At 38.3% G+C, this 11,166-nt stretch overlaps 1 non-coding gene across 1 annotated transcript; it reads right to left on the reverse strand.

Annotated features, from left to right (window-relative positions):
- Window positions 1-9,999: 9,999 nt before the first annotated feature.
- On the reverse strand, window positions 10,000-10,132 carry LOC123460520. The gene has a single exon (XR_006637067.1). It is a non-coding gene; the product is annotated as a small nucleolar RNA SNORA9 (small nucleolar RNA).
- Window positions 10,133-11,166: the final 1,034 nt, after the last annotated feature.

Genomic DNA, 11,166 nt, shown 5'->3' on the forward strand with positions numbered 1-11,166 from the left:
GTAAATTCTACAGTGAGCTACAAAGTGCAGGTTACTGGAATCATCACCAGTGCTGGGCTGGACTTTCAGTGCTTCAGCTGCATTTGGGTGATCCATGCTCCTGTAGGCAACCCCTAACCCTGCTCTGCAAATAGCCCCAATGAACTCATTGTTTCACCAAACCTAGCTGTGGTATAATTGTGCTTTGTTCTGTCATCTGTGCCCTTTCTGGAGTGAAGATGTGTGTGTTCACATCTCCCTAGGGAAGAAGTTTCCTGCAACACATGTGTTCTGCGGAATTTTACTTCAGTCAGTATAAGGCTCTCTAAGGCCCTCATGCTTACATAGATGTATACTTAACCACTGAGTCATCTTTCCAGCACAACAAAGAGGTCTTTAGGCTCACTTGCTCATGGCCATAGTAAACAACCTATTAACAAATGCTTCTTTCTGTCTAGGCCTCATGTATCACCTGTGAATGGTCTGGCATAACATTCTCATGGGTGAGCTGTTTGGGAGTGCACAGTTAGGTTTATTGTATTTCAATTTATAATTATTTGAATTTTTATTGAATATGTATGTTGATAGGTATGTATATGTATATCAAGTATATGCACTGAGAGTTATAATAAATTAATAAAATAATTGACTATTTTTTCCAAATTACATCTAGAAAATGGAAGACTAATATTTTACTTCCATCACAAAATGAACACAGGAGAATGCCATAATTGGTTTTGTCTTTACAAATCATTGCGAGACACTTTCAAATATCAATTCCAAATTCCTTACCCTAGCTCTTATCACTAAGCACTACCAAAATTTTTTAAGCATATTTTTTATAAGAAATTTTAAGTACTGAAATTAACTTGCTGCTATTTTCTGTATCAGACATTCTATTTAGAGGAATAACATATGTGCATCCAGAATTTTAAAGTATATATTTCTAAAAGAGCTATTGTAATACATCTAGCTATATTTTCAGAAAGAGATATGTGACATTATTTCCTTTTCCAAGAATAGTTTTCTCAGTAGGGACATTTCTAACACTTGAGGCAAAGTATATTTTTGAAGTTAATGTTTATAGTATTATGTTTTATATTTGTGAACTTATGAACACTTTGGATCTGAAATAGACCTGTGTAGATATACATATATTTTAGGAAAAAAGGCATTTAAATTCAAATAAGTTAGATTTCTGCCCTCAAGCAGTCTTAGGATAGATCACCTTTAAGAAACCCACTTGACATGTGGCACTATTGATGCAATTCTTTATTTGAACTCATATGTTGAAACCTTCTCCAACTTCCTTCTATATTCATGTACTGCTCTCTTTCTCAGTAGTAGTGGATTTGCTATGATTATTTATTATTGTATTTGCTTTTATGTAATCACAAATGGCAAAATCAAGACTGGGTATAAAATTTTAAGGAAAAAAAGTCTCAGAGTTATTAACATGTTTCAAATTTTTTTTAAAGTATTTATTTATTTGAGAGAGAAAGAGAGAGAGAGAATATGGGTACTATTAGGTCCTCCTACAACCACATATGAACTCTAGACTCATGAGCCACTTTGTGCATGGTTACTGTGAAATTGACCATCAGGTTTTTCATGCAAGCATCTTTAACTGTCAAGCCATATCTCCAGCCCCAATATGATGCTTTTAAAAGCCCAATTTGGAAAATTATTTACATGTTTAAGGGAAATATCTTTTCCTAATAAAACTATAGAGATGTTATCCAAGATAGGGTCAGCACCTAAGCCTTAGGAGTGCAAACAAATCAAACAGCCACCTGTACTCAAAATGTCAGTTAAAGAAGTCAAATTAATAGGAAACAGCAGAAAATTATGCATTCAATATGGGCATTATTAAGAAAAAAGCAGGAAATCAATGAAAGGGAAGGCTCAGCTCAACAGCTGAGACAGGCTTTATTTAGGAAAAGAATGAGAAGGGCTCTGACCAGCCATGTCAGAACTGCTTGCCTTAGGCACTATGGGATACTTATGGGATGGTGGGGGATTGGAATTATTTGGTTGCAGGTCAGTTCACCTTGACTTGGGGCTTGCTCCACTTCAGGGAAATAATTGGACAGGTGGTTTTGGCCATTTCAGGAAAGTGGCAATTGGGAGGGGTGGTTTAGGTTGCTCTTAGGAAACAGAGATTTACAATGAAATGGGAATCAGAATCCAAAATTGGAGACACTCTGGGTTTGAACATTCCAAATTCTGTCATTATATAGAAAACTGGGGTAGGCAGGCTACAGGAGTGAGGTCTGCTCACACTGTTATGACTGTGCTGGTTGAGGTGGGACTGAAGCAGAATCATGGGTTTGGTCTCATCCCAAGAAGCAGCTCTGGAGACACGGCTTAGCCCTTAAGGTGAGTGACTGCAAAGTCAAAAGTTTCATTCCCCAGGACTCACCTATGCCACATGCACCAGATGGTGCAGCCTCTGGAGTGCCTTTGCGGTGGCTGGAGGCCCTGGTATGCCCATTCTTTCTCTCTTTCTCTATAATAAGTAAATAAATAAATAAAAATAAAATATGAAAAATAACATGCTGGGAGGCAGTCTCAGAATATCAAGTAGAAACAGGTAGTTCTGAAACCATTTAGAATTGAAGCTGCTAACACAAATTGTATAAATAGACAAATAAAAATTTGACTCATGACATGGGAAAGCAGAAAAAAAAAAATCTCAGTAAATGTGAGGGAGGCCTGAAAGAAAAGAGAATGAGTTTTACTTCAGAGCAAATAAAGAAGGTCTCATATATTGGTCTAATTTAATAGGGATATGTCTATAACTATAACCCAGAACAATAGGTGTCTATATCACAAAGATATCAAGTCAAATGCATAAAAAGATAATAAGCTATTTCTTTTTAAGGCTAATATAACCAAAAACAAATTTTGCCCTGGACTGGTAACATTTACTTCTCCACAATTGCTATGGTCCATCATTGAGCTTCCAGTAACACAGGACAGCTTCTTGGACCCTCAGCTTTTGGTTTCCCATTTGCTAAGCATCATGTTGTACTTGTGCATCTGCCAAACTGTTATCTCACATGCCTCAGAGACTTTTTCTTAGTCTGTTATAGATGTTGCCAAACAGTTGGGAAGGAAACTTTAGAGGAGAGTAATACTAATGAAAGCCATTATGAAAGAAACTCCTAGATCATGTTAAAGGTTGAAAGTAGGGCTGGAGAGATGGCTTAGCGGTTAAGTGCTTGCCTGTGAAGCCTAAGGACCCCAGTTCGAGGCTCGGTTCCCCAGGTCCCACGTTGGCCAGATGCACAAGGGGGCGCACGCGTCTGGAGTTCGTTTGCAGAGGCTAGAAGCCCTGGCGCGCCCATTCTCTCTCTCTCCCTCTATCTGTCTTTCTCTCTGTGTCTGTCGCTCTCAAATAAATAAATAAAAAATTAAAAAAAAAAAAGTTGAAAGTAGTAACATAGGTAGTAGGTAAGGAAATACAGAGTGCTGCCTGTAGAGTTAGGAAGAAAGAATTGTTAATTTGGATGGGGAATTAGTTGAAATTCTGTAATTATGAAGATTCCGCTTAGGTAAGGCAGGAAATATAAGAAACCAGTATAGAAGCACTATTTGAAATATTTGGAAAATTTTAAACTTAAACATGTCAGAAATTAAGAAATTAGCTAGTTTTGAAGTTTAGTTATCGAATTTAAAATTCTTTATAAGTCTTTAATATAGATGGCTTGTAATTTTTATTTACATGGTACAGAAATCAAAATAACTAATGAAAGTATGTCAGGATTGAAAAGCTAAAAGTGTTTGATGAATTTTGATAATTTATCAGTTGTACTTTTTGTAGGCACAATTAAATTTTATAGAATTAGGCCCAATTTTCATCTATTAGAATAAATTTTTAGCAAACAAATATTTTACCAAAAGTTGGAAAACATATAGGAGAACAATATTTAAAAATACTGTTGTTGATTGGGCTGGAGAGATGGCTTAGCAGTTAAGTGCTCGCCTGTGAAGCCTAAGGACCCCGGTTCGAGGCTCGGTTCCCCAGGTCCCACGTTAGCCAGATGCACAAGGGGGCGCACGCGTCTGGAGTTCGTTTGCAGAGGCTGGAAGCCCTGGAGCGCCCATTCTCTCTCTCTCCCTCTATCTGTCTTTCTCTCTATGTCTGTCGCTCTCAAATAAATAAATAAAAACTGAACCAAAAAAATTTAAAAAAATAAATAAATAAATAAATAAATAAAATAAAAAATAAAAATACTGTTGTTGAAAACAGAGGAGCAGATGTTTATGACACAAAACAAAGGCTTCATCCAATGGAAAACATATAAATTTAGCATTTGAATATAACTGAATCATAAGGTTTAAATATCTCATTTAACACAAATTTCTTTGTAGGTTGTAGATTAATTTGTAAACATTAGTAAAAGGTAGAACAATACATAGGAATATATTGTTATAAACAGAAAATGAAACCATTTGCAAATATTTAAGAAAACTTGAGATTTTACTTGAGAAATTTAATGGCATTTAATAATAAACTCATATTATTTTTGTTTAATTTAAAAATATATCTCAATTGGGAACTTAGCAACTTTTTCTAACTCTTTTAACTTATTAGTACATATCATATCTTTATCTCTATTTAGGATCAGACCTCTTGTTAGAAGGTAGTGGCTCTTTCTCTTCTATTGTTACCATGGGCAAGGGAAATTGGTCTGTAGTCTAATGACCTCCATGTCTAATGTCTGCCTAGACATCTATCATTCTCCCTTTCAAAAGTTGAGAGTACAAGTGTTTTTTTAGAAGGTAGATTATGACTCAGTTCTAGCTTCTTCAGGCTGAAGTAAGGTAAAGAGAGTATTTCCTTTTGGGTCTGTATGTACTCTTGTTTACTTTTAGGTCTTGGGGGAAAAAATGAAGTACAAGCTTTAGTAAACTCCTGAATATATGGGGGACATCCATTCAAACTGCCACATTTTCCCCTTGGCTCCCAATAGATTCATAAGCACCTCACATTGCAAATTGTATTTAGTCTAATTCCAAAAGTCCCATAGTCTTCACCAACTAAAGAGAGTTCAAAACTCCCAAGTGTCTTCTAAGATTTAAGATAGTCTCTTAGCTGATATGAGTCCTGTAAAATTCAAAACAAGTTATGTACTTTCAAGATATAAAGCTACAGTGAAACAGTTCCAGCTGCTATAACGCATAACAAGGAGAGAGTGGACCAATGCAAACTCAATAACCATCTAGCAAACATCATAACCAATGAATGACAGCCTCCAGATTTTCAAATTCTGCCTATCCAGCTGGATGTTGTAGCCAGAGAAAATTTCCATCCCAAGCCAGTAGCACTCCATGGTAAGCCTGGTATAGGCCACGCATATTCCAAACATCTTATATTCTCCATGCAAACCAAGGTCCATCTTCTAACAACTTCACTGTCCTCTTTGATCATGGTCATCACCCCCTGATTCATACTGCATCCTAGCAGTGGCTCTTGGAATAATGTGCACTTTATGACCCACTCCATGCATTTTTCATGATTCCAAAACCAATGCCAGATGTGCAGGAGACAGCCATGTTGTGAAATCAGGGATGAAATAAATTGTGACCTTGAAGAGTAGGTTCCTTCCTTGTAATCAACTCCTTTCAAAGAGTTTGCATTTCTACTCAGTCTTTCCTCAGGCATTCTTTCTGTTGTTTCATTGTGAAGCAGGTGGGTTTTCTTCTTTAATGTTGCTAATGTATTTGACAATAGTACCATCAGTAACCTAAAATCAGTCTCTGTGACTATAAATTATCAAAACAACAAAAATTTGTTTGAATTCCACCAGTTCTAAATCTTATACCTCTCAGTTCCATATCTTTAGACAAAGCACACCAGTCTATTACAAATGTAAACTTGATCAAACTCTCTGGGCATGGACAGCACAATGCAGTCAGCCCTTATGCAAATAGCCCATTCCAACAAAGTTCTCTGCAGTCTTTCCTTCTCCTCTGAAAGTTCATAAGCAAAGCCTCCAAATACAATTCTCTCTGCAATTACCATTTTCAAACTCTTACCAGGCATTTCAATTCTTTGTTTGCAGGGCAGTTTATCTTGCCATGGTGCTTGGGCCACTTCAGAGATATGATAATTAGATTTTTTTTTTAACTATTCCAGCATAGTGATAATTGGGATTGGTGGTCTGAGACATTCCAGAAAAGTGATAATTGGGAAGATTGGTTTGTGTCACACTTGGGAAATAGAGAGTTACAATTAAATGACAATCAGAGTCCAAAAATGGAGATACTATGTTCTAATAGTCACATTACTAAAAGGGATAGAGAAGTCCAATATCACCCCCACACAATACCCTCTACCCTACCTAACTACCACACATGAAAGTTAAATTTTATGTAGAAGCCACAGGCAAACAGTCATGCTTAAGGTATAGACCTGCCTGTCATTTTCTTGACTCCAGTCTCTCCTTCAAGTTGGCATGACAACTTGGCAGCATTGCTTAAAATCTCTTATAGGAGAAACAATTCTCCCTTTGACTGGTACCAGGCTTCAGTCTTTCCTTCTCATAGCATGAGCTTTCTGGAAAAGTTTCAATTTATTGAGATTCATTGTTTCAGTGGCTTTTATCCAAATAAAAATGGAAGTACACAGGGACTAGATGATCTTCTTCCCTGCCAGGCCAGTTGTAAAAGCAGTACACCAGAAAGTGTTGGGTTCTTCTGTACAGAAACACATATTTACATAATGGAAGAAACAAAATCGACCATATACAGAGTTAGAAATTTGGATTATTCTACTTCCTGTTGTAGGTTCAGTTGACTGAACACTAAGTCCCCAGGTAGTAACACTGTTCAAGAAGGTTGTGGAATCTTTCAGAGGCAGAATCTTACTAGAGGAAGCAGGTCACTGGAAGCCTACTTGAGGTTTTATTAACCCCACTCTACTTCCTGTTTGTGGTGATTTGCATATGAATGCATGATCCCAATATACTCAGGAGTTCTGTTAAGCTTGTAACTTGGGTCTCCAACCTTCTGTCTAGAGGAGGTGTCACTAGAGACAGATACTTAAGTCCAACCCAAAGGTAAATTTGGGGACAGATCTAATTCCAGGTCAAAGTTGTGGAGAGTGTGTGCAGTGTGGAGTGTATATTGTGTGTGCTGGTGCTTGTGTTTGTCTTACTGCAGTTTTTAATCTCTGCCTAGATCTGTGGAAGTAAGCAGCTTTTTCCAGCATGGATGGAACTTCCCCTGGATCTGAAAGCTTGAAATAAATCTCTGCCTGTAATAAACTGTGTTTATTTGGTAGTTCAACCAATCAACCTGGAAATGACTACAACAAGAGTTGGGTTGTGCTGAGTTGAATCTGACCATGTGTATTTTGATTTTGGAAATTGTGTACTGGAGGAATGTGCCTTAGAGAGGGGAAAGACAAGTCTTTTTTTTTTTTTTTTTTTTTTTGCTTGCTTGTTTTTTATTGTTTTTTTTTTTTCTCAATTTTATTAAACATTTTCCATGATTATAAAAAATATCCCCTGGTAATACTCCCTACCCCCTTTTACCCTTTGAAATTCCATTCTCCATCACATCCAGTCCCCATCTCATTAAGTCTCTCCTCTATTTGGATGCCATGATCCTTCCCTCCTCTTATGATGGTCTTGTGTAGGTAGTGTCAGGCACTATGAAGTCATGGATATCGAGGCCAAATTTTGTCTGGAGGGAGCATGTTGCAAGGAGTCCTACCCTTCCTTTGGCTCTAACATTCTTTCCACCACCTCTTCTGCATTAGACCATGAGCCTTGGATGTTACTCGATACTCTAGTCACTTCTTTCCAGCACCATGATGTTGGGCTCCTTCTGGCTCAGGTAGTGCCGAGGGAAGAAACAGGCCTGCTGGTTTCTCCCAAGGGGTTGAGGGGATGATGAGAGTCAGACAGCCCAGAAACCTCTCCTGGCCACCTGAGAAAAACCACACTAACTTGGGAGTCCTTTCGAAGCAGGAACTCACTTTATTGTTACAGGCGGGTGTTTATAATGTTGAGAAGGAAGGCGGAGACTTTAGGGCGGGGTGAGATGTAAGGGCCAATAGCATACCGCGACCTTTGAGATGATTGGTTCTAAGCGCGCATGAGTGGGGACTCTTGCGGAAGTGGCAGGCCAGAGGCCGTTTGTACCCTGCTTAGTCATAGCTGGGCAGAGGCAGTTAGGCTCAGGAATTTCCACTAGGCCTCACATCCGGGCCTCTCAAGGCCCAACACCAAGATACCTTGTGAGTCGTTCCAAGGTCAATGCCATCTGAAAAGAGAAGATTCTCTACCCCAAGTGAGAGTAGCATTAATATAAGGGTGTGAATATTAAGAGAAGTGCTTACTGGGCATTTGATAAGCATAATATATACACTTATCCAGACATCAGCAGATGTTACACCCCTAGGGCTCATGACTACCCATGTTTTAAGTTTTCAGTATCAGGGATGTATTCCCTCCCTTGAAGCGGGCCTCCACTCCAATTGGAGGGCAGTTGGTTTCCACCATGACAGATGTGCCACTATTGCACCTGTTGGCTCATTTGGCCTGGCTGGCCAAGTATGAGACTTGCAGTGTCCACTGTTGAGTATCTTCACTGGTGGTGTATCTTTCTCCCATTGAACTGCATGTAGAATGGCTTCTTCCAGCTTTCTGTAAGCTGTGTACATGGAAGAGGTTATCAGCTCAGTTCCAGCAGGATTTCTCAGTGGCCTTGCAGCCCAAGTATGTGGAGTCTTCAGCAATAGGGTCTCTTGATTCCTGGTGGAAAACCAAGGGCCTGGGCAATGGCCTATAATGTTTTTGGGGCATCAGGGACCTCCCTGGCCAACAACTCACTGAAAGGTAACCCATCCCTGGCACTGAAAATTTTCTAGCAATGATCTACTGCTCCTGAGTGTTCCATTATCACAAACTGAAGGATTCCATTTGATTTATTTATATCCTCTCAGATTTTGATTAGCCTTCTCTCCACATTTCCTTTACTCAATCTCCTCCTCTGACCTCACATTGGGCTTTTTCATCCCCATTAATCTATTCTTCTACACACATATATACAATAACAACCTATTAAGTACCCTTCTCCCTTCCCTTCTCTTCCCATTGTATCCCGTTTTTAGCTTTCTGGCCTCTGCTACTGAGGTTTTTCCTTCTCACACAGAAGCCCAATCATCTGTAGCTAGGATCCACATATGAGAAAGAACATGTGGTGCTTGGCTTTCTGGGCCTGGGTTACCTCACTTACTATAATCCTTTCCAGATCCATCCATTTTTCTGCAAATTTCATAACTTCATTTTTCTTTACCACTGAGACAAATTCCATTGTATAAATGTGCCATATCTTCATTATCCATTCATCAGTTGAGGGACATCTAGGCTGGTTCCATTTCCCAGCTATTATAAATTGAGCACCAATAAATGTGGTTGAGCACGTACTTCTAAGGAAATGGTATGAGTCCTTAGGATATATGCCTAGAAGTGCTATAGCTGGGTCATATGGTAGATCAATCTTTAGCTCTTTTAGGAACTTCCACACTGATTTCCACAATGGCTGGACCAGATTGCATTCCCACCAACAGTGTAGAAGGTTTCCTTTTTTTCCACATCCCCGCCTACATTTCTGATCCTTTGTTTTCATGATGGTAGCCAATCTGACAGGAGTGAGGTGGAAACTCAATGTAGTTTTTATCTGCATTTCCCTAATGACTAGAGATGTGAACATTATTTTTAGATGCTTATACACCATCTGTATTTCTTACTTTGAAAACTCTCTATTTAGCTCCATAGCACATTTTTTGATTGGCTTGTTTGATTTCTTATTATTTAACTTTTTGAGTTCTTTGTATATCCTAGATTTTAATCCTCTATCAGATATATAGCTGGCAAAGATTTTTTTTCCCCATTTTGTAGGTTGCCTCTTTGCTTTATTCAGTGTCCTTTGCAGTACAAAATCTTGGTAATTTCATGTAGTCCCAGTGATTAATCTGTGATTTTTTTTTTTTTTTTTTTTTACAATTGTCTGAAATTTCTATAACCGTGTTCTGGAGAGAGCAGAACAAGGCCTCAAACCATTTCAAAACTGTTCTGGCAAGCACTGTAGGAATGCACAGGGTCACTGCAGACCCAAGCATGCTGGAGGCTTGCCTTAATCTGTGATTTTATTGCCTGAGCAATTGGGGTTGTATTCAGAAAGTCTTTTCTAAGACCAGAATGTTGAAGGGTTTCCCCTACTTTATCCTCTAGCAGTTTCAGAGTTTCAGGTCTGATATTAAGGTCTCTAATCCATTTGGACTTAATTCTTGTGCATGGCGAGAGAGAAGAATCTATTTTCATCCTTCTACAGATACATATCCAATATTCCCAACCCTATTTGCTGAAGAGGCAGTCTTTTCTTCCATGAGTATTTTTGGCACTTTTATCGAATATCAGGTGGCTATAGCTACCTGGACTTATATCTGGGTCCTCTATTCTGTTCCATTGATCCACATGTCTGCTTTTGTGCCAGTACCATGCTGTTTCTGTTACTATGGCACTGTAGTATAGGTTAAAAACAAGTATGGTGATACCACCAGCCTTACTTTTGTTGCTCAGTATTATTTTAGACATTCGAGGTTTTTTGTGATTCCAAATGAATTTTTGGATTGTTTTTTCTATTTCCATGAAGAAAGCCTTTGGAATTTTGATAGGGATCGCATTAAGTGTGTAGATTGCTTTTGGTTAGATTTCCATTTTCACATTATTGAATCTTTCAATCCAGGAACAAGGGATGTTTTTCCACTTCCTAGTGTCTTCTGCAATTTCTTACTTGAGTGTTTTAAAGTTTTCATTGTAGAGATCCTTCGCTTCCTTGGTTAGGTTTATTCCAAGGTACTTTATTTTATTTTATTTTTTGATGCAATTGTGAATGGGAGTGATGCTCTGATTTCATCCTCTGTGTTTTGTTTTTAGCGTATATGAAGGCTACTGATTTCTGTGTATTTATTTAGTATCCTGCTACATAGCTGTAGGTGTTTATCAGCTCTAACAGTTTGCTAGTAGAGTCGTTATGGTCCTTTACATATAGAATCATATCATCTGCAAATAATGATAACTTGATTTCTTCTTTTCCAATTTGTATCCCTTTTATGTGTGTCTCTTACCTTATTCTTATGGCTACGACTTCCAGTACTATACTAAATAA

Source organism: Jaculus jaculus, chromosome 4 (assembly GCF_020740685.1).
Source record: "Jaculus jaculus isolate mJacJac1 chromosome 4, mJacJac1.mat.Y.cur, whole genome shotgun sequence".
NCBI lineage: Eukaryota > Metazoa > Chordata > Mammalia > Rodentia > Dipodidae > Jaculus > Jaculus jaculus.